Below are 25209 nucleotides of genomic sequence, written 5' to 3' on the forward strand. Positions count from 1 at the left end.
AAAGGTTATTTATATTAAATATGACTGCAATATCCTGATTAGAGTAATGTATCAATGTAACATTTTCTTTCTGAAGGCTTTTTCATAGTATATGCAGATATATATGTTTGGATAGTTTTGTTTTGATGGAACTCACAGTCTCTAAGTGGATGACCATGTAGTTACCTAAGTACAGTATAATCCCGAAACATTGATAGTGCTTAGAGGAAAGATCAATTTAATCTGCCTGTAGGAGTCAAGGAACTCTTGAGAGTGGTCTGGACATTTGTACTTCAACAGGCATTCTCCCAAGTGAATTAATTTGGAATGATGAATATAATGGTTCTGGCTTGGAGACCAAACCTTGTCAAGGCATGACAGTATGATACATGTTATAGAACTATAAGTTCACTATTGATACAATGTACAACTTGTTAGTGTGGACAGTAAGGGTAGAGTGAAAAGTGGAGTAAACCGTTATTGGTTATTGAGGTTATGTTTTCTTAGTCATTTTCAGTTATCAAGACTGAGTAGGACTGGATTATATAGATTCTTATCTTTTGTTAAAATACATATACTCAGTGGACCAATATAATATTAAAATATGTATATATTATAAAAAAAAAGACTGAGTAGGCTTCTGAATTTTTCAGTAATAAATGTGATGGCTTTGTGTTCTACGAGTAAGCAAAGCTAGCGTTAGTAATATGCATTAAGTGGAAGTGAGCTTTAGTAGACTCTGGCAGTTTATGTTAGATTTTGTTGCCGTAAAATGAGTTCAGGTCAGAGACTTAACAAGTAATGGCTGAATATTAAGATGGCAAGGAGTGTTATACACTTTGAAAATTAGAAAGTGTGTGCCCAATCTGAGGATGTTCAAATTTAGTATTTTAAAAGCACTGATTGTTGGTTAAATAAAACTATATCCTTTATTGCAGTCCAAGATTTGAGTAAGAATGTGTTTGGCATTTCTAAGACCAAATTTAATGATTACATATATACATTATGATTTATTATTCTGCTTTTTGTATTATCAGATAACTATGATTGTTGTTGTTGTTGTTTTTCCTAAGCAGGCAATTACAATGCCTTTTACTGATACTCTAAGTTCTGGGACATAGTTCAAAACATAAATGAAAACAAACATTGGATGTTTAATTTATAAATGTGAACCACTAATGATAATTAAAGAGATTTGAACTAGGATATCTATGGGCAGATGTGTCACATTTACTAATTGTCCATTAGTGTGGCTTCTTAGAAGGCTGGCAAAGTAAACTTTCTACCACAGGTAAAGGTTCCAGTGAACATAAAACCTTATTACACATTAATATAGATTTTCTTGGTTTTCATTATGTTAATGGGATATTTTTGATGGAAATCAATTATCTGATTTTCAAAAGGCTAAGATATGAGAGATGATTAATATTTAGTCTTGATTTGTGGATGAAAATTTGTGGGCACAGAATTCTTACTTTTGCCCATAAATATTACTAATAAAAGAAAAATAGCAAATGTCAAAAACCTACAAAATAAATTGTATACTTGAAATACACACACATGCATACACAGAGTTCCTATATTTTTTTCTATACTGTTACCTTTCTAATGACTGGATAAGGTTTTTCTTAAAATGTAGACTTGCAATTTAAGAAAATTCATTGACTGAAAATTGGCCATTAATTACTTATCTTTTGCATGGTTATACTCTAGTAGATAAGGATAGGATGATATCAATTTTCAGTTTCTGCCAAGATTCTTTTTTTGTTGTTGTTTTTGATCACATTAGTCATCAAAAGATGTTAACACTTATTTACATAATGAAATGCAATGTGACCTAAGGCATGTAAGAAATAATGCTATCTTTAAAATACGTTTTCATTGTTAGATTGGGGAAATCCTCACAATGTTGGGTTGGAATTGAGACCAAATGATATTAACAACAGAAACAAGTACTGAATTGGGCATGTTGACTAGTTCTTTACTTCCTAGATACATATTAGGGGATATCAAGTCGAAAAATATTTTGATATGCTTTGAAGAAATTAGGTCAAGTTTGCAGAGTAACTAAAACTCCAGCAATGATTGGCAATGAGCATTTCATTATGTTTTCAGTAAAAGCAAATGAAAAAGGAAGAGTATTTTACCACAAAATACAACATAAATGCACATTATTTTTCATTTTAATCTTCAAAAGGAAATATTGATATACTATAGTAAAAAATTAGTTTTTTTATTCAAATGACTTAAGTAAAAAGGCAAAAATAATAATAGTAATGTATCTAGAAGAAAAAAACAAAACAAAATGAAACACTTGCTCTCTATCAGCTATATAATTAGCAGCAGGCTGGCCTCTGTCCATTTGGGTGGAGGTGATCCCAATTACTTTTTTACTAGTCATGAAAAGGATAAAATTTGGATTTTGTCAAATTTGCATGTGACAATGAGTCATAGATTTGTATTTCTTGGAGGATATTGTGCCATCTCTGAAAACATGTTATTTTCTTTTTAGTGACAAATAATACCTTTAGGTATTTATGAAGTTCAGTGTGATGTTTTAACATATTTACATTGTGGGAGAAGAAGACAGCGAAGGGGGAGATGTGCTGTCTTATTTACAACCAGGATGCTATAGATTTTTTTAGTTTTTCTTTTTTAATTGATACATAATATTTGTACATATTTGTGGAGTACAATGTAATAACGCAATACATGTATGCAAGATGTAATGATTAAATCAGGGTAGTTAGAATTTCCATCTCTACCAACATTTTTCATATTTTTAGGCTGGGAGCTTTTGACTCTTCTATTATTTTAAAGAATGCCAGATTTTTTCTTTGCTGTAGTGGGGATTGAACCCAGGAGAATTCTATTTCTGGACTACATCCCCAGCCCTCACACCCAACTTTTAAAAATATGTTTTATTTTAAGAAAATATCTTAGTTGCTGAGGCTGTCCTCAAACTTGCAATCCTCTTGCCTGAGACTTCTGAATTGCTAGGATTACAGGAGTGTGTCACTGTACCGGACATTTTTTTTTTCCAATCAATTTTTTGAACTACAGATAAAATTTTTCTAATTTTTGTGTTTATAATGAAATCCAAGCTCCTAAGTCTGGTGTTTACAGGTTGGATTATAATATTTTTTATATTTATCCTTCAAATCCTAAACTTTGGATGTTGCTCTAGAAATATCTTCCCCATTACAAACTGCTATATATTGTGGTTATCTGAAAATGAGGTTACTTTGGTCTTTTCTTGGCTGGAGTTTGGAGTTTGAAATGTTTGAATGTGGTGAAGTAAGCTCTAGGCTCTTACCTACTATTCCCCTGGAGACTAGGCTTGGGGTCTTGATCAGGCCAGGATCATGGCTATGCTCTCTGTTCAGGCTCTTTCAGTTTACAGGAATGAATTTATTTTCTTTCCCATCTACTCAACTTTTGCCTAAAATTTTAAGCCCAATGTTAACTTCATAAGCATTTTTTTCATCACCGTAGATGCAAATTCTTTTCTAGGATGAATATAGCTTTTATTCCTATTTTCATCTTTTATAACCTATTATTTCTTGAGTTGTTTTAATTTTGTTTTCATGTGAAATGACTTTAAATCAATTAGATCATAGCCTAGTTTAGTGAAAGACATAGCCTTTCTTATGAATAGTAAAATAGTACAATTTTAAGAAAACCCTATTTGGATAGTGGTCAGAGTGGTACTAGAATTATAGATTAATGTGAGATAGATTTTTTTTTCTTTCCCATGAAAAATATTTTTCTCCTCATTTATTGAGTTCATTTTTTAAAACTATTATAAAGTTTAATGTTTTTCACTGTGTCTTGCACACATTTTATTTATCCCTTAGGTGCCACATTGTGTTCAATGCTATTATTGACAAAAGTATAATTTTTATTTAAAAATATTAAAATAAAAATAAACATTTAATTTTTATAGAGATGTTGGGAATTTTCAAGTATTGAGAGTATAGTCAGCAAACTTGCTGAACTATTACATCTCCAGTTGTGTGGATTTTCTTAGTATAAAATCTTTCTGTAAATAATCCTTTTTCCTTTTTAACACTTCGTACTTTTTATTTTGTTTATACAACATTCTTGTCTCTCTTGCTCAGACCACAGCACACCATGCACAGAGACAGTGGAAACTGTTTCCTAGGGAAATACAAATTAAACCACTTAGTGGCTCTGCTGCATATACATCAAAACCAGTTAATGTGTTCATGATGATAATCATTGGCAAGATGTTGGTGGAAGTGAAAATTATTACAATTGCTTCCCAGATTAATGCATCAATATTTACTGAAGGGAAGGGGTACATAGCCTGTGAATTAATAGCTTTTTCTAAGGATTTATCCTTGAGATACATCAGGCACTTGCAGAAGCCTGGTAATCGTTTTGCTCATCAAAAGATGTGTCATTTATATCCATTTATAAAGTCACATGAAACTATCATATAAATTCTATCTCTTTTTTTGTGGACATATCTATAAGTTAAAAATCCCTGCATAGGAAAGAGAATACGTCTATTACAAGATAGTGATTATCTCTGGTGAGAAAGGAAAAACCAGTGAGACAGCAAGACTTTAGCTTTAGCTGTAATGTGTTATTTCTTAAACAAACTACACCACCTCAACAAAAGACTTGAAAGAAATATAATACAATATTATTATACATTAATTTTGGATGGGCCCTTAAGTGTTCATTATTAGGTATTTTCGTATATTCTTGAAATATTTCACATTTAAGTCCCATCCCCCACAAAAGTCCTTAGAACACATATATTGTACTGTTTACCAGAAAATGTAATGGCTTTAGGTGCTTATTTCTGTGGAAGGGATCCAGAGTTTTTCTAAGCAAGACAGCCCAACCCCTGCAGCTTGAGAATGAGAAGATTGAGGTGGGCAGGCATATGGTGTGGTTCTGGATTTGCAATTGGATCGCAGCTAAAGGCGAGGCTTTAGCTTTCTGGTTCAGTAATTTTTCCACTACAAACACATTGAAGATCGGAACTTTTCAATGGATTTGCATGAATTCTGTGGTGGACTTCTGTAAATAGCCTTTCCCTTGACTCTCTCATCCGTAGTAGTGTAGGCTTAATGGGACTGGAGTTGGCAAGGAGCTGTGGGCACAGTTTTAGAAAATAGAGAGACACTGCTTGCTGGATCTTGGTGATGTGGTGTTTATGTTGAAAGGAGGAGGCCATTCACCAGGGACATTTTGCAATTGAAACACCAGCTGGACTTTGAGGGTCCAAAGAAGTCTATAAAGTATTTACAGGGCTTAAGTATTTATGAAATAGTCTATGTAAGAATAAGAACAGGTTAAATTGGTGAGGGAACTGTGGAGTGTCTTCTCAGTGTGTTGTAAAAATATGTTTTGCAATTATAGTCGCCCTAATTCTTCACAGTCACCACTGTTTAATAAATTAACAAATAAAATACTAATGTACTGGTGGGACAATATTTTACCCATTCACTGAATCTATCTGCTTTATCACAACAATGCAAATGCAGGATGATTGCTACTGTGTTGCATTTTAAAGATATTTAATGATATCATCTATGTCTTTCAATAATTTGTAATTCAGAATATTTAATGCCCCATAGATACTTTTGACACACTCATTTAAAAAGAAGATGATAATTTTTTAAAAATACATCATGGTTAACTCTCATCAAGCAATATACTTGATGAATCTGTCTTCGTACAATAAAATTTATGTTCTGCTTTTCTTCCCTTTCAGAGACAAGTGAAACTATCATGATTACTAATGCAATGTCAGTCATATAAAGTGAGTATTCACCAGGAATTGCAATGTTTTCTTAGGCAATCTTTACTCCCACACAATGATTCTTTACCTTCTGCATGTCATTTTTATTATCAGATGAAGAGTATGCCTCTATGCATTTTAAAAATATTGCTGACACTTAAATTAGTTTTATATGTCTGGTTAAAACTCCCATCAAAACATACCGTACATAATAAGAGTTTTTGAGCTTACAGAAGATTTTGTGGAAAGGTTCTGCTATTATTTTTGCCGATGGAAGCAAAAATCAAGGTGAAAAATAGATGGAGTTACTGGATGCTTTTGTTAAAAAGATGAAATCATGAAGAACAAATGTGAGAACCAAGGACCAGATGGCAGTGAGGAATTCCAGGTCAGAAGATCAGGCACTTCTATTAAAATCTTTTTCCTCAGGTGAAGTTCAAGGAGAGCTTAGGATCAAGGACAGGGTCTGTTACTCCAGGAACGGGAATGTAGGGCTTGAGTCTGAAAATAAGACCATAAGAAGTCAGTCTTCAGAAGCAGCAGGTAGCTACAGCCACATCCAGATCAGTGACCAAACCTAGTGTTTCCCTGTCACTTGCCCTAGCTGAGGGAGAAAGTGCTACTGCATGGAAGTTCTTGATGGCAGATTGTCTTCAGAGAGGGTGGCAGTAGCAGGTATGAGGGTTTGTTCACAGAGTGGATTTTCAGAGGCAAAAAAAATTCTGTGTCTGGCTGGGCACTAGAGTATAAGGTGTGAGACATAAGAGCGGGAGAACAGATCAAGGACAAGTCACTTGAGTCACAACAAATTACTTGGAGGTCACCTAGACCCATTCCTTCACTTTATAGACGAGGGAGCTAAAGTCTATGGAGGCTTTAATTGTACAAGAAGTTGCTTGACTCTTTTGGAATTAGATCTTGGTTCTGCTGACTTCCAGGATAATAGTCTTTTAATATCACCATTTCTGTTGGCCTCTGAGGCTGACCCATCATGAAGCATTTTGTACAAGATCTCAGATTCCAGAATTAGGGAGGGGCCAAAAGTTATTAATTGGGGTTAAAGTACTATAGCTTTTAGAGTAAAATGAGTGCAATGGTTATTTTAGTATCTAAACACTTTTTCTGCTCTGTGCTCCCTTCCTTTAAACTTGTGACTGTCCTAAAGTGTTACTGTGTGACTTCCCTGCTTGACTGGTCATAAAAGACAGACCAGCCTCTATGTGGTTGTTTTGGGATGTGTGCCTTTTGAATTCAGCTACTATGCCAGGAGGAAGTCCAAGCAGTCCTTGAAGGGGCTCACAAGGAGAGGGTAAAGGACCCTAGCCAATCCTTGGCTGACTCCCAGCTGACAGTCTGAACTGATTTTCAACTGTGAGTGGACCATCATGAAAGTGGATTCTCGTGTCCACTTAAACCTCCAGCAGCTGATGCCACACGGAGCAGAAAGACCTGTTTCTCTCCAAACTGAGGTCCGTGAGCAAAATAAATGACTGTTGTTTTAAGTCACCAAGTTTAGGATGGGAATTGTCATGTTAGAGAGTGCTTATTAAGTGGTAGTTGATCAGTGAGAGCATATATTCAGGGCTTTATAAATTGTGTAGTATACAGGTTTTGTTGTACTAAATAGTTTAACAGCAACAACAAAAATACCATTTACACATTTGCACTTTCTGGGATTACAGTTGACTTACTAGCTTTTTGTTTCACTCTGACATCAGATTGTCATCTTAGGTTCAAGTCTTTTTTTTTTTTTTTTTTTTTTTTTTTGAGAGAGAGAGAGCATGTGCACAATTTTTTTAATATTTTATTTTTTGGTGGACACAACATCTTTATTTTTTTTTATTTTTATGTGGTGTTGAGGATCAAACTCAGTGCCCCGCGCATGCCAGGCAAGCGCGTTACCGCTTGAGCCACATCCCCAGCCCAGGTTCAAGTCTTAGATCTGCTATTTATGGTGAGATTTTTAAACAAGATCTTTTAGCTACAGTTTCCTTATCTACAACATAGGGGCCAAAACTCCCTTACAGGATTTTTTGATGGAGGTTGTACAGGATGTTCATTAAAAAGTTAGGTACTCAGCTTCTAGAGTGTGGCCCGGAATTTGAATTCAGGCATCCACAGTGCAACTGCATAGCCTTAAGCAAATTACTCAACTTTTCTAAGACTGAGTTTTCTCTAACTGGATATTTATAAATATGATGTAGGCAAAGGTTTGATAGACGGCTATATATTATGGCTTGCCTTCTCATAACATGCTGGAGAAGCCATGTTGAGAAGAATATAACTGCTCTGAACATCAGCCCCAGTTCACCATCAGACATGCCAGTGAGACCCTTGTGGACCATCCAAGACCATTTGATTCACCTGAGGAGTGACCACAAGGGAGACCATTAGAACTTCTCAGCTAACCATAATCCAAATTGTAGAATTCTGAGTTAAAATGTGGTTTTTATTCAGACTCCTACATTTTAGGATGGTTTCTTAGGTAGCAATAGATAACATGTATTTTCATTGACCACCCCCTACCATCATCAATCTTGTGAATCATTTAAGGAGGATACTGTGATCTCGGTTTTACCTATGAGGAATCTATAGCTCAAATATGCTTCCAATTTTTCTTTTACTATGGTACTTCATTCATCAGCAGGTTTAGAAGAAAAAAAGTCTAAAAATTGTAATTTCACAAGTTGCTCCAGGAATTCAGAAAAACTTCTAAGTAAAAGTATGACTCATCTTTCCTGAGTCAAATATTATTTTATTTTATAGTTGAAGAGATAGCTTTGACATATGTCTTCTAAGACTTTGATGCAGAAGAGTTATAACAGTCACCACCAGAAAACATACTTAGAGAAAGAGCAGAAAGACAGAGTGTGGGTAATATTTAGGAATATGAAACAACAGTTATAATTGAAGTAAAGTCATGCAAAAATTGTTTGTATGAGAAAACTTTGCACTCAAGTGTGAGCTCTTTTTAAAAGAAGAATTCGTATCCTCTCTCCTGGTTGCCACAAAGCTTCCACCTGCTGCAGTTTTCAAGACAGCGTTGCTCACTGGTCTCACAGCCAGTGAGGAAGAGCTAAAATTTGAGTTCATGTTTTATTCTTTTTCATTTCACTTCCAAGGCATGGCCTTATTATTTTATCTGGGCCAACTTGGATGCTTGAAATGAATGCTTTATTGTGCGGCAGAATGAAGCGAAGTGAGTTGGTTATTTTAATTCTAAAGAGAACAGAGGCAGTCACGTGGATCTCAAAAAAGTAGACAGTAACTAATGTGATTTATCAGGTCCCTGAGGTCTCTAGGACTTCATTGGAGACTTCCTTCTTTGCTTCGATGTTTTCTCAGGTGAGCAGCCTTCTTGAACTGGTATTCCATTTTCTTAAAAGAACAAGCATTTTTGATGTCTTAAAGCCTCTTTTGGATTTCTTGTTCAGAGTCAACTCAATAGAAACAATAACAGCATCTTGTTCTTAAACTTTATTGTGTATTTGATCAACTTGGGAGCCTATTAAAATATAGATTCTTGCCGAGTGTGGTGGCACATGCCTGTAATCCCAGGGGCTCAGGAGGCTGAGGCAGGAGGATTATAAATTCAAAGCCAGCCTCAGCAACTTAGGCCATAAGCAACTCAGGGAGACCCTGTCTCTAAATAAAAATAACAAAAAAGGGCTGGGGGTTTGGCTCAGTGCTCAAGCACTCCTGGATTCACTTCCCAGTAGATATACACATATAGACTCTTGCTTTCCTGGGGTCTCCAAGAATCTGTTTTTTCTTTTAATATATATTTTACACAAGTAGCCAAGTGGTTCTGAAAGAGGTGGCCTAAATTTATACCTTGTAACCTCGGGCCTATTTATACTGCCATTCTCCTCTTCCACATGGGATTGTTAATTCACATATATGTATAAAAGATATTTTAAGACCAAAGTTAGACAGTGAGAACAATTAGTGGTGGAGTATTTTGTGGGTACAAGATAAATGAATGAGTCTGTTTACAGTGGTATTTTCACCTTTCCTAAAAGCAAAATACAACATCAAGAAATTCAGAGTTGCTATGCTGAAGAAATAAGAAATACTCCAGAGATTTATCTAGTAAGTCAACCTTAGTCCCAGAAAGTGTGAATGTGCAAATGGGAATTTTTTGGCTCAACTATTTCACAGATTTGTCATTCACAGGTTGAAAATTAATTTTGGAAAGAAAATATTACAATTAAACCTGTGTGTATTATTTAAAAAACAGAATTAGCAGGAGTCTGTTAATGTCAATACCCGTGAGTCAGTCAACCCTAGGGCACACCACGTGTGACAGGTGATTAACGACAGCCCTTCTAAGCAGCCACTATGTTCCCACAGTGGGCTTTCAGTGGTGTTCAGAATCTTGATGAATTAGATTTTTCTCTTTAGGAAACGAACTCAATTCTGTATTTTTTTTTTTTTTGTTGTTTTTGGTAGCTACTGAAATAAAATGTACACTGCTAGAAAGCACACTTTTATGTATTAAGATCAAATCAGAGGTTTTGGTACGTTGTTCCTTCCAAGTCTGAAGTCTCTAGAATATGTGATGGTGATTAATATTTGTTGGAAGTGTGAAATAAGGAAGGGAATTTAATTTGACTTTATGTCTTATTTATATCCTTTTTTGGTCTCAGATGTCATATTGACTCTAAAGTTTTCCTCACTCAGACATATGGATGATCTGTTTTGAAATATTTAATCATTAAGATCCACATAAATACAGCTATTTGAGAGAAAATATTTACTACTCCTATTATTAATGGATGTGATTATGCCATCAAGTTTCTTCCATCTTTTTTTTTTCATAACATACAGCATAATTTCATAACTAACATAATTAGTCCATTTCTTCTTTGGTTTGACAAAGAATTTTATTATAAAAGATGTATTACAGGTAGACTTATAAAAAGCCTTTATATGTACATATATATGTTTATATACATGTATATACACACACATACATATACATATATATTAGTTAAAATATATGTGTCAGTACATTATATGAAATTTTCTAAGAGATATTTGCAGAGTATTATGCAAAAAGAATTGAAGATGAAATCCTTGAGGAATTGGTATTCATAAGCAAAAACAAAAAAATCACTGACAGAGATTTAAAAGAAACAATCAATTAAGTGGGAGAGAGTAAGTGATGCAGTTGTTGGAGAGCCAAAAAGAAGGGGAAAAAAAGAAGCCCTAAAACTGATTTAGCTAGTGTTGATCACGTGACCTCAGCAAAGCAATTTTCAGGAGAAACTACTTCTAAGCTGGTTGAAGAATGGTTGGGAGAGGAGAAATTGGAAGATTTGCTATAGTGGCTGTATTTACAGGTTTGATGGATAAGGAAAGAGGAGATAAAGTCAGGGTGCCTGGAAATGCTCTGGTGGGAGCATTCAGAATAAAGCAAAGACTGCTTAATTGTAAAGAATGGGAGAGACCTGGGTTTAACTGTAGGCTGCAGAGAAGGTGAGATTGGACAGAAAGGTTGAATATGTAGAAGAAAGAAAACTAATAGATGGAGTGGAGTCCAGATGATATGAGAGACTTTGCATTGTGTGTTTAAATTGAAGGATTAATTTTAACTGGAAGGGCACCTTTGCTCTGAAATTAGAGAAAATGAGTAGAGGGTAAGTGTGATGTACAGAAAGAAATACTCTTAACTCTTCTTCAATAGATTACAAACCTGTCAAAGAAAGAGAGCACCTTAAATTAGAGGATGGTCATGTTCAGGGTTCATGTAAGGTGACAAATATACTACACGATTGGTGACTGGAGATGGAACTTATAATGAAACTATTATTCTAAAGAGCTAAGAGAACCATTGATCTGAAGGAATAAGTGGGCAGAGAATTACATCCATTGCTATAGTCACCAATTCTGTAAGGTATGAAGGAGAGAGAGGAGGCCATTAGTCAGGGAACTAATATAGAATGCTCTTACATTTCTCTGAGTTTCATAATAAAATTTCATTAGAAGGTCTGCAATGACAGAACTGTTATTATAAATATTATATACTGATTTATAAAATCCCTCTTGGACTAAAAACATTAATTTTCAAAAGTAGAGTTTGGATATAGGCATTTATTTAACTGTTTCTCTTATCTAGAAAGAACTTAAGGGCAATATTAAGAAAGTTGTATATTGAGTCTTCATGTAGGAAATGTTTAAATCTGTGATTGACATAACACAGAACAGCCCTATAACAAACAGGGACACATTAACTGCTATTATTATCACATCCACACACAGCTGTGAATACATAATGGTCAGGGATTCAGAAATGTTTTTTTTTTTTTTCCTTAACTTTTTGCCAGAAACAAACACCTGGAATGTTGCCTAATGAACTAAGCTATTTTCCATCTGTTTTGTCCTGAACTGATTTTCATTTGCTGTGTAACTGTGGATAAGGATTGTGAAGGGAACAGGAATTTGTACCCTAAGTCATAAGAATCAATAAAATCTTGGCTTAGTGACTTGGGCTATATAACATTTGAGAGCATAAATAGGAAAATATTTTGTATTTATTTAGAGTAAAATGATATCACATTGGTCATAAATGAATTTACTAAAAGCTATTCTTTTTATGAAAGTAATTATAATCATTTAAAACCTGGTTAATTAAACTAACTAGGGAGAGCTGTAGCTTGAATCAGAATTATAGAACATTTAAAGCAAATATGATTTTTTTTTTACTTGCAAATGTACATTGCATTGCATATTATGTTAAAACTGTTTTTAAGAGTAGGCTTTAGCAGTATGGAGATTCCTTGGAAAGCTGGGAATGGAACCTCCATTTGACCCAGCTATTCCTCTTCTCGGTCTATACCCAAAGGACTTAAAAACAGCATACTACAGGGACACAGCCACATCAATGTTTATAGCAGTACAAATCACAATAGCTAGACTGTGGAGCCAACCTAGATGCCCTTCAGTAGATGAATGGATAAACAAATGTGGCACTTATACACAATAGAATATTATTCAGCAATAAAAAATAACAAGATCATGGCATTTACAGGGAAATGGATGGCATTAGAGCAGATTATGCTAAGTGAAGTTAGCTAATCTCTAAAAAACAAATGCCGAATGTTTTCTTTGATACAAGGGGGGTGACTCAAAATGGGGTAGGGAGGAAGAGCATGAGAAGAAGATTACCTCTAGATAGGGAAGAGAGGTGGAAGGGAAAGGAGGGGAGAAAGGGAATTGTATGGAAGATGGAAGGAGACTCTCATGGTTATACAAAATACCTGTATGAAGATGTGAGGGAAAAAAAAAAAGATGTGCATCACCTTAGATTGAGTAGAAAGAAGTGATGGGAGGGGAGGGGAGGAGAAGGGGGGAAAGGAAGGACAGTAGAATGAGATAGACATTATTATTGCTGTGTGTATATATGTGACTGCATAACCAAAATGATTCTGCAACCTGTACACTCAGAATAATGAGAAATTATATTCCATCTGATTCAAATGTATGATATGTCAAGGTCATTGTACTGTCATGTGTAACTAATTAAAACAAATAAAAAAAGAGTAGGCTTTAGGAAACCTTATTATACATATAATTATATAATTAATTATCTGTGAATAGATGTTTCTAGAAGGGCTGATAACAATTGCTTTAAAAGAGTTTCAAATCTTATTGCTTTGCAGAATGTAACATTTGATTCATCTATGAAAAGAGAATAATAGAATAATAATTTTCTCTTTCCCTTGGTAGATCTGTAGATGTTGGGGCCAGTAACATTACTATAAAAATTACTGGTATGTAAAAACATCTTCCAACACTTAGACATTTAAGCACTTTCAAGTCATAACAAAAATTGCCATGCCTATTTTTCTGTGATCCCAACATCACATTAAAAGGAACAATTTATGTTCAGTTGAACCATATTATTCTTGTTTTGGTGACTCCAGACATACCTTCTGTGCTGCAAAGAAGCCTGTGTGTCTCCATATTATTCATCGGCCTTCATGGTGTGAGTAGAAAATGCAACATAATTATATCTTTGGAGTATGAAATTACTTTATTAGGCATGCATTCACTTAATATCATCATAGGCAGTTCATTATGCTTTAATTTTAACTATACAAATTTAAATGGATAATGACTGACCTGTGAAGTGACTCTAACAACGATCCAGGTACATTTTAATCACCTTCAGAGACAATAATAGGCAGACTACTTTTAATTTGTGTGACATGTTTCAGGTTTTTATACATATTGCATATCATTATACACTTTTGAGGAATACAGGATAACTTGTAACCAACACCCTCTGATAGGTACTGTGACATCTTATTCCACCAATGATCACTTTTGCTCATTCCCACTATTTTGTTTGAAGCAAGAACCTCATCTGTTTCATTACTCCATTGCCATGGTATAGTTTCTTGCATAGGTAAGTGTTGTATAATACTTATTTGATGAATTAAATCTTTGTCTTATCCAAAAATTAGTACAGAAAAATCAAAATATTTTTAAGTTTATCTAGAAGCAGAACCAGAATCCATTTCTTTTATTTTGTGTCTTATGTACTTCCTTTCTCATTGGACAATTTCTCCCACTGTCTAACTTTCAAAGAGTGCCTTAAATGCTAACTAAATTTACAGGTGGACCTTAGTAACTGGTCTTTAATTGTTGAAGAACTCTTACAAAGAAAATAGAGGTATTTAGTTAATCATCTCAACTGAAGGAAAACTAAAGGAAGGTATCGAATTCTACCTTAGAAATATGAATGGTTGTACGAGGAAGGTTTTCCTGCAAGTCTTAGTGTAAGTTTTAGAGTTGGTTTTAAGGGATTCTTGTAAATTTTCAACTCCTGGAAATCACTAGAAATTCAGTGGATGTTTACCTGCCCTGTCTGATGGGGAAGTAATGCCACTGTGCCTCTACGAGTTTACAGATTACCCATACAAACGTTACTCAGTCATTATCAAGTACTCAGTTAACATATTTTTCAGTTACACATTTCTCAATTTGTACTTTATCTAGTAGTCAGATCTTGAAGATATTTTCAAATATAAAAGATTTCTGTTGAATAAAAATCTTTTCCTTATCTATAAAATGTGTCTGGATTGCTTGATTTGAAATTGTTAGCTCTTATATAGTCTTTTTTTTTTTTTTGCATTTCATTATTTATTTAGATGTTTAAGCTCTTGCACTAAGTTTTTACAAGCTGGTGAACACTGACAAATTATTTCTCCCACAGAACTATAACCACATGTTCCCAGACAATATAAATAGATGGTTGAACTAACATTAATACACATCACCATTTTATCAATTACATAATAAAACAAAATTATCAAGTATTCAAATATTAAGTTACACAGCTCAAAAGGCAGATAAAACATTAGATGACTGCTCAATTCGTCAGCAGAAACTCACTTTTTTTTTTTTTCAAGAGGTTGGGAATAAAAGAAAACCAGAAAAAAAAAAAAAAGAGTTGGTAAACAACTTCTGATGATTATGAAAAATAAATTTAGAACTTTTATCATTAAGAATTGTTTTAGCTACAATAACAGAGCATCTCTAACTTTTAAAAAATATTTACTAAATTAAAGAGCATATATTCTACAGGTTCTGCATGAGACAAAGGCAACATTTTACTAAAAATATTTAAGAGCCCCCTCCCCTTCTTTTTTTCAGGCCGACCCTGTTAGGTTGCTCCTCAGGGTGCAAACGTTAAATTAACTGTAAGGTTTTTTTTTTTTTTGTCTGGAGACTTGAAGACATGTGCTTCTGTAAAAACTTAGGTTTTCAAAATGGCGGTTTCCCATAACAGCAAAAAATCAGACTTATAGAAAGGTATTAAATAATTGCTGTAAGACTTGGTAAAAATTAAACAAACAAACAAATCAAATCAAATCCAAAACAAACAAAAACCAAAAACCCCAATAGTAAAAGTAAACCTGATGTATGAATGTGGGAGATGTAAACATAAAATGAGCAGGCAAATAATCATATAGGCCCTATAATGTTTGAAATGACTGAAGGGATAAATCACATAAGATCTAGAGTGTTCTTAGTTCCTGGAATTTTGGTTTTGTATGATACTAAAAATATATAAGTAATGTGCTGGCTATTTTGGCACCTAATATTTCTAAATTTCTTATGTAAGATTCGGGCATGGAAATGGATTTAAAGATATTAACTCAGTACCCCATGATTTCAGGAAAGGTCAACTGTTACAAACAATAAGCACATTTTAAATTGTGAACAGCAAGAATCTTTTGCTAAGTGTCCGAACAAGTTGATCAGAACCCAAACATAGAGATTGAAATTCTGTCAAGATTGTTACCTGGTAAAACTGCTTTCCAATACTCCTATGGAAGCTTCATCAGACTTATTTACCACGGCAACATGCTGTCTGATATGTATTACAAGTTAGGTACTGTCTTAAGTTCCACTTCCAAGGCAATAGCATCAGGTGCCCGAGTTTTATTGAATGTAACAGTTGTTTCCATGACCATTGGAGTCTTTGAAGCACAGCCACATGTTAGGACAATACTTCTCCAAATACAAAAGTTGCTTGCTGTTAAAAGTTCCACACCGCTTTTGTCTTATGAATTGTACAGCATCTTTATATTTCATTCTGCCTTCAAATCAATGCCAGGGCAACAAGCACTGGAGCTTTCCCAAAGCCTGCAACACAATGAACAGCAATACAACAACCTGGTTCTTCACGATATTTAATTTTTACAAGACTTAATCAGTCATGGACAATTTGGTTGGACGGTGGTGCACCATCATCAAAAGGCCAATCAGGAACTTGGATGCCTTCTTTCTCCACAAGAGTAGTGTCATAGGTTGCTTCACAAGGTTGCATTGGTTGGATTGTGTGTAATAAGAAATCTCTTGTTCTTGTACAGAACTTCCACAGGAGTAGGGCGGTTCATTGGAGCCATGTTAATTTAGTTAAAAAACACTCAATAGGGTTATAAAAGAATTTAAAAACCTGAATACAGAAATGATGCAAAGTAACTGAAGTTTACTTCAATATACTCCACTTGATATTCTCAGTGCTTTGAGTATGAAGTTGGGAGTAATGGGAAATGAAGTGAGCCTCCTAACAAGAAGCAGCAATTCTTTAATCCAGTAATACTGGGGCAATAGAAAGGAAGTGCACTGAGGTTTACCCCTTCCAGGTCAGAACTCTTGTAAAATGCTCAGTGGATTTTCAATTTAATAGGTCTGTGTCCAGGTTAACCACTCTTATGGGGGCCTCTTGGTAGAGTAGTAATGAATTTCTACAGTTCACTTGTCTGCAAAGAGGTCGTGCTGTGCCTGTAATCTCCACTGCCCTTCAGAAATTCCATAAATGTGTGACCAAGAACACAACAGAACTGAGGAATATGTTTACTCATTGAAGATTGTGGCCTAATCATACAGCCGGTCCCAAAGTGGTGGCAATGCAGGTGGCAGCAGGCGCACCTCTTTTATGGTCTTTAAAAAAGAAAATATTAATTTAATAAGTGTTATTACTGAGAATAAATCTAAATCTACTTCTTTTCATAATGGATAAAGTCAGGAAGTCTTTATAACTGAAAAAAAATGCTTGTTAGGTAGTTGAAGAACTTGAAAGACTAAAAGCTAGTAAAATAGAAAAACAAAAATTTCACTCTTGGATATTATGAATGCAATGCTACTGAAATTCTCATTATTTGTTTAAAAGGTCATGATTTATGGATGGATGTCTCCATGGGCTTTAGACATGTTGAAAATCTTTAAAGGAGCTTTGCAACAAGAAATGAATGGTTGATAAGTCAGGAAAAGGTTTTTGTACTCTGGTTTCAGTATAATTTGAACTCTCTTTCCTTTGATAAGAGACAAAAGTATGGATCAGGATGCCACAGTCTGGCTGCAGCAAAATAACCGGGGTGACGAGCAACTTGTGTAGATTGATACAGCAGGAGTGGGAGCCGTTTATTGTAGGACAGGAGGGGTATATATACATTCCACACAGCTTATCTTAATTAACATAAACTAGATACAGCAGTCAACCAATAAGGGATCTCCACACTTAATGGCTCGCTGGCGTTACTTCACAAACCACTCCCTCTGGCAAAATGCCAGGTGCCATCCAGACTTGTTTACAGACTCTAACATCAGGAAGCTAATTCTGAAACAGGTCTTAACTTACAGTGAAATATTGCAGTTTGAGGTGTTATTCATCCTCTATCATATAGTCTTTATTTTATTTTTATCCAGAATTTCAATGAAAATGTAGTTTTCCCACTAACAAGAAGGAAGAGAAGGGCTTATTTTAAAATTCTATGTTAACTTTTGTGTAAGTATCTACTTAAGTAAAAGTCACTTTTTAATTTTTTTTCTTCAAAGATGTTAACATTCTCTGCAAGCATCCAGACTCTTCTGCCTGAACTTCACAAAGGGACTCAAGAGAGATGAAAGAAGTAGATCTGCACGAGTTTCAAGAAAGATTTTTGATGGATCCAGAATTAAATTGTGCTTCAGTTCAAACAGGAGAACCAACAACTGGGCAATTATTATGATATGAAAGTTACATGTGGATGATGACTTAGATAAGTTTAGAAGGAATGAAAAATCATTGGATTGCCAAATTTCAACTTCTTTCTATTATGTAAATGTAGGATTACCAAATAAAATATAGTGGCTGTGAATGTCAAAGAGAAATATTTTGGGATCATAATATGTTTAGTTGGATGTCATATAGCCACCTTACCTTACCCTAATGTGATATATTTAGTTTCTTTCTCCATAAAAATTCCTCTTCTTTATGCTTTTCTTACTGTTATGCTTGAAAAAATCATCATCTATATTTTTAAGCTACAAAACCCAGCATCACCATCAACTCCTTCATGTTGTTTTTCAAATTCAGCTTCAGCAGAGTGAAGCTCTTTCTAGAGTTGTTTTTAAATGCAGTTCTTCACCATTTCAATAATTTTCCTCCTGTTTCTGCCTCTCATCATTTTCTTTTTAATTTATCTTTCATTGCTACATGGTGATTTTTAAAATTACATAGTTATATAATTTAATTAAATAATTACATAAATATTATATAAATTATAATTATGTAAAATCATAATTATAATGTATAGTTATATAAAGTTATATAAATAAATTGTGTAGTTTAATTTAGTTACAGTTATATAATTAATTATGTCCCTTTCTTAAAAAAAAACTAAAGCTAAAAAAATATAGTAGAAATAATTCCTTGAATGGTGTTTATGATTTCTGCCTTACAAATTTCATTTTCCAAACCCATTTTCACTTTTTTTTTTTCTTTTGTGGTGTTAAGAATTGAGCCCACTTAAGTGTTATGGGGATTCTTCAGAAAACTTGGAATGGAACCACCATTTGACCTAGCCATCTCATTCCTCAGTTTAAAACCCAAAGAGTTAAAATCAGCATACTAGAGTGACACAACCACGTGAATGTTTATAGCAGCTCAATTCACAATAACTATACTATGGAATCAACTTAAGTGTCCTTCAGCAGATGAATGTATAATGAAAATGTATTATATATACACAAAGGAATATTACTCAGCCTTAAAGAAGAATGAAATGATGACATTTGCCAGTATGGATGGAGCTGATAATAAGCCAATTACAAAAAACCAAAGGCCAAATGTTTTCTCTGATATTCAGATACTAATTCTCAATAGGGATAGGGCTAGGGAAGAATAGACTTACTTTAGATTAGGTAGAGGGGACTGAAGGGAGGGGAAGTGGTATGGTGGTAAGGACAGTAGAATGAATCAGACATTATTACTCCTTACATATGTGACTACATTATGCACAATTAGAATGAGAAATTGTATACCATTTATGTATGATGTGTCAAAAGTACATTCTACTGTCCTGTAGAACTAATTAGAACAAATAAAAGATAAATTTAAAATGTGAATATCCCCAAATTTATTAAAGAAATTGAATTTAGACTTAAAATCTTCTTGCCAAGAAAATCTCTGGCCTAGATGCCTCCACTGGTAGATTCTAGCAAACAATTTTAAAAGAAATAATAATAGTTCTTCAAAAACTCTTACAAAAAGCAGAAGAAGCGGAAATGCTTCTTAACTCATTGTATGGTTTTATTGTGATTTGAAATCAGAGCTCTTTACAAGATATGAAAGCTACAAATCAATATCACTTATGAACATAGACTTCATATTAGCAAATAGAATTTAACAATATATAAAAAGCATAATATATATTGATCATTGGGTTTAATCCTAGAAATCCAAATTAGATTTATTTAGCATGGAAACCAATGTAATTGACCAATTCATTGTTAACAAAATAACAAAGGAAAACAATGCAATATTCCCAGAGTAAGCCAGAGTAGAGAAAGAAAGGAAGGAAGAAAAGAAGAGAAAAGAAGAAAAGAAAGAAAGGAAGGAAGGAAGGAAAGAAGGGAGGGAGGGAGGGAATTATGACTCTATAATACAAGTTCCTAACAAGCTAGGAATAAAAGGGAACATCCTCCATCAGGGTGAGTGAAAAAAACCCTAACATCACTCTCAATGGTAAAAAATATGAATGCTTTCCCCTCAGATGGGTAATAGTTCCTTTGACCACTTCAATATTTTAATATATTACCTTGGGGGAAGGCTGGCCTGGTTCAGTTAATTGTAGGGGAATTATCCAGCCATCTGACTGAGCCACTGCAGGGGACTGATATGGAGTTCCTATAGTGCCATGTTTTAATATATTTTTTGTCAGTCTTCTCCCTAAAAGAATGCATTGAAAGATATAAAAGATCTTCATTTTTTTTGGTCTTTATTTGTCTCTCCAAACCTCTTTCCACCTTCCTTTTCCTTATATTCTAGAGGTGTCTATAATGGGCTACTTTCTTTGCCCTCTGTAACCCAGCAGAATTCTGCAGTTGGAACAAGTGCCAGGAGACCAGGAGACGAGAGGTGTCTGTACTGACTCCTCTGTTTTCTTCCTCACTGGATCTTAAATTGGCAATGGCTATAGTCCTTGAACAAAGGCTGCATCTCAAGAGCTACAGCTCTCCCTGGTGACTGTCACCCTCATTTGTCTCATAGGCCTAGGGATGGTATTCACTTTCCACCATGAATGCTCCTTGGTTATTTACCATCACTCATTGGTTTCCTTAATCTTCTTCACACATCTATGAATAACACCTCATTTCTTTACTAAATGATCCTCACTAATCAATGTTTGAATGGGCCATCTAACTTATACAGAGATAAATTAGAATGTCATCTAGTTGAAATGCAGAGAGACTAAATTCAATATCAAATAGATCTGAGCCATGTTGGTTTTGCTATTTTTTCATGTGAAAATATGATGGAAGAATGAAGATACAAGTAAATATATTAATTCCATGAAATTTTTCCCAACTTGCTAGCTAACAGAGTTTCTGGAGTCAGTTCCTTCTTATAGTTGTGCTTTTCCCCCTGTTCTCTCTACCTATTGTTTGTTATTATGCTGTTGAGCCGCATATAGTTTCTTCACTTAGTTTATGTCTGTTATCCTTTTACATATAGAATGATTACTGACTTGGTCTTCATGGTCCAAGTCATACATGGACCATGGACTTAATGGTTCAGTGGTAAGTGTGCAATGTAGTTGTGCTTTCAGGAGAGAATTTAAAACATTTTTACTTTTTTGCATTTAGTTTGTAGTATGGAGTCTATTTCTGCTGATTATGTTCAAGTTGAACTTTACCGAATCAACGTGTTTCCTCAATACTTGTCTAAATATGATGAAAAACATTGTTCATTGGGTTAAAATTTTTTCTTTATATTTTAGCAGACTGTGAGAATGCATATTTTAAAGAAAGTAGTGAATAATCAATCATAACCACTCTAACATAAACACTAGAAATATCACTTCCTGCATTCATCTAGGAGAGCTAGCAATTTATTATAGATGAATTTAAAAAATGCTAATTTAAGTAAACCTTCCCATGTATCTTGAGTGGACGTGAGGGGAGTACACACACACACACACACACACACACACCTGCACACACAGGGTTTTTTAAAAATTGACTTACATAAGAACAACGTCTTCCTAATATTATTCTAAGGGTTATTGGTGGGGCCCAGATGCATATTAAATCCAGTGCTTACATATCTTTATTTTACTTGCTTTTACAATCTCATTATTGTTTATCACTCATTGTAGTACCCAAAATAGAAATCATATAGATTGATTTTTTTTTGTAACCAGCATATGATTATTAAATCCTATGAATATTTTCCAAACATCCATCATTAGTATTTAATACAGTTGCATATAAGATATAAATTCCACATTCTAAATAAGTAAATTCAAAAATTACATTGAATTTCATAAAATCTGAAAGTGAATTTTCCATTTTATGCATATGAGAACACTCATACAAAATAGAACTGCTGAACAATAGAAATTGCATCTGTAGACTGGATTTGAGAGTTTAGTATCATGCTAAGATACCTGTAATTTCAGAATCCTTAACCCAACTGTATATAATAAACTTACATTAAAACCTTTGGTCACAAGTAGCTAATTATTAAAAGAACTAATACTAGACTAGAGAAGAGGGTTAGGGGGAGGGCAGAAAGGACAGGAGTGGGGAAATACTGAGGATTGTAATGGAGAAAACTATGTTGTGTGGGTTTATGAATATTTCTAAGTAAACCCCACTATTTTATATAAATATACTGTACTAAAAATAAAAAGAACTATTACATGTTTGGTTTCTGGATAAAAATGAGGTACATAATACATTTAGTAAAATCGGTAGTCAATCTTTCTAGTAACTACCTTTCTTTAGTAACCAAGAATTCATAGTAATTTTGCTTGAAAATTCCAAGCAATCAACCTGAGAACATGCAAGTCAATTTGAGAGATGATTGTTGAGAAAGGAATGAAAGCAATGCTCAGCAACCAGAAGAGTGAGGGGATGTACACTAAGTGGGGAGCTGTCATGAAATTCATGTTACATTTTCTTATACGTTTGGTGAAATAATTTCATTAGACTTAATGACTCTATTTTAAAACATACTAATGTATCACTTTGTGAAGAATTATTAGTTGTGTAAGATTTTTATACTACACTGAGAATTTACATTCCTGATATAATTTAATTCTCTTAGCATCTCAGAAAAGGGCATAGAAAAAGCAAGGGAAGGAGGTAGTGCTGGAACCCAGGGTTCATTTCAAAATGTAATGTTGCTAACAACAACTATCTGATTCACTTCCACATAAGGTTATTTTTTTTCCTGTAACCACAGCCCCTGACATTCATTAATTTTGTTTTATTCCAATTTTATATAATTTTTATATTAAAAATTGTGAGCTATACAAAGCAGTTTTAGAGTAAACATCCACATACCCATAACTTCAATTCTACCATTCACATTATATTATACTTCGTCTGTCCTGTTTCTATTTAACCTTTTTAATCCATCAATCTACTTATTTTTAATACATTTCAAAGTACATTTCAGATAAAAGTACCATCCAGTTAAATACATCAAAAATGCAATATTAAATAGAAATAATGAATATTTGTTTTTTTGTTTATCACATATTTATATATGAAGCTCTGTGCTAACTAAGCACCTTGCTTGCGGTAGTTGGTACTTACTTAGCAATTCCCCCAACAAATATATGAAGAAGATATGCTTTTGTTAATTTAGTTTTGCCAATGAAAATGCAGAGCCTTAAAGTGGAGGTATGACTTTCCTGAAGTTATAATCAGCTGTAAAGTTCAAGAAACCTATGTAAGAAGAGTAATCTTTCTGAGATCATGTCTCTGCGATGGGGCTGATATTTGAACCCAGAAAGTCTGATTTCAGAGACGCGGCTTCTGTATAAATTTTCTGTTGCTTCTGTAATCCATTGCCACGATCTTAGTGGCTAAAATGATATCCACTTACTACCTCATAGTTTCATGGATCAGAAGTCTCTACAGAGATTGGCTATACAAAGATTGGAATCTTTGTTCAAGGTCTTCCAGGATCAAAATTAAAGTGTCACCTCCATTGAGCTCTATCCAGGCTCACTGAGATATGAGTTGAATCCATTCCTTGTTTTGTAGAACAGAGTTCCCCCTGTGTTTTATTGCCTGCTGCTTAAGAGAGAACTGTTTCTGCTCCTAGAGTCTGTCTGACTCCCCTTCCAGGGAGTCTGATTCCAGCAATGATAGCATAAGTTATTCTTTCAGGTTTTGAACTCTCTAACTTTTCTTTCTGGCTGTCTCTGCCTTTAGCTAAAGTTCTCTGCTTTTAAGAGCTCATAAGATCAGATTGGATCTATCCATATAATCCAAGATAATCTCCCTGTTTTAAGCCCTATAACCTTAATTACATTTGCAGAATACCTTTTACCAAGGAAGGGAACATGTAAGGTTATAAGTCTGGGGATGTTATTTGGGGAACATTTCTACCCACTGCAACCACAACTATGTACTACTGCTTTAAGTAGTCCTTTAGCATTAAAAAAAGTATTTCTGATCATCCAACAATTTTTAAAAGCATACTTTTGCTAATAATAGCATAAATAAAGTATACTTTGGGAAAACATATGATAAATTATGATTAAGTTCATCTTTTTTTTTATTTCTGGGAAAAAATCTGAATGCCCCCAATTATATCAAGATATCAATAAAAACTGTAGTCCTCTTTCCTGTAAAATGTTTCCTTCTTCATGCAATGAGTCATTTTGTATTTATTTGAGGCGATTTAGCTGACTTTTTCTGTCATGTATGATAATTTGTAATTATATAGTCTTGCTCATTTTGGTGGATAATACATAAAGTACCATAACTGCTCCCAGGCCTTAAGCCTTTTATCCACATATGTTTATTCTAGTTATGTCCTGAAGGGTATTTTATACGATTGCATTGGTGCATCCAAATAGCAGTAATTCAGGAGGCTTAACAGATGGGATTGATTTGTCTGTGAATGGCAGATGTTGGTCATTCAGTTCAGTATTGCCAGTGAGCTGATGTGAGCTAAAGGGAAGATTAAATCTGCTCTTCCCTATCTTGTTTTTCTGCCTAATTTTACTATATTCAGCATATACACTGTGTTTTACTATGAGGAGATCCTTCATATGATAAGACAATGCTTTATGATTCAAAAAGTAAAGATACCCAGCTGAGATAAAAAGACTTTGTCCTTTAGAAATATGGATCACATGCTTTAAACATCCAAACCAGTGAAAATGAATTAATTCTTAACCACATTCCTACACAAGTTTCTTTTTGATGTGTCCCTCACTTTCTATGCTATAATATTTTCTGTAACTACATTAAGAGTGTAACTTAGATATCATTCATCTTTATAATCCTTCCATTTCCTAATGTTGGTGTGACCACAAAGTAGGAAGTTTTTTTTTTTTTAATTAATTTTTTGAGGATGTACAGAATGATGAGGTTCACTGTGGTGTATTCATATGTGTACATGGGAAAGTTGTGTCAGATTCATTCCA

General features: G+C 34.1%; 1 protein-coding gene and 1 pseudogene across 21 annotated transcripts in view; one reads left to right on the forward strand and one right to left on the reverse strand.

The window, feature by feature from the left end:
* Kcnc2 (potassium voltage-gated channel subfamily C member 2) overlaps positions 1–25209 on the forward strand; it is a 180440-nt gene that overhangs the window by 57774 nt on the left and 97457 nt on the right. The window lies entirely within an intron of this gene.
* On the reverse strand, positions 15437–17712 carry LOC125617323 (annotated as a pseudogene).

Source organism: Marmota marmota, unplaced genomic scaffold, assembly GCF_001458135.2.
Source record: "Marmota marmota marmota unplaced genomic scaffold, marMar, whole genome shotgun sequence".
NCBI lineage: Eukaryota > Metazoa > Chordata > Mammalia > Rodentia > Sciuridae > Marmota > Marmota marmota.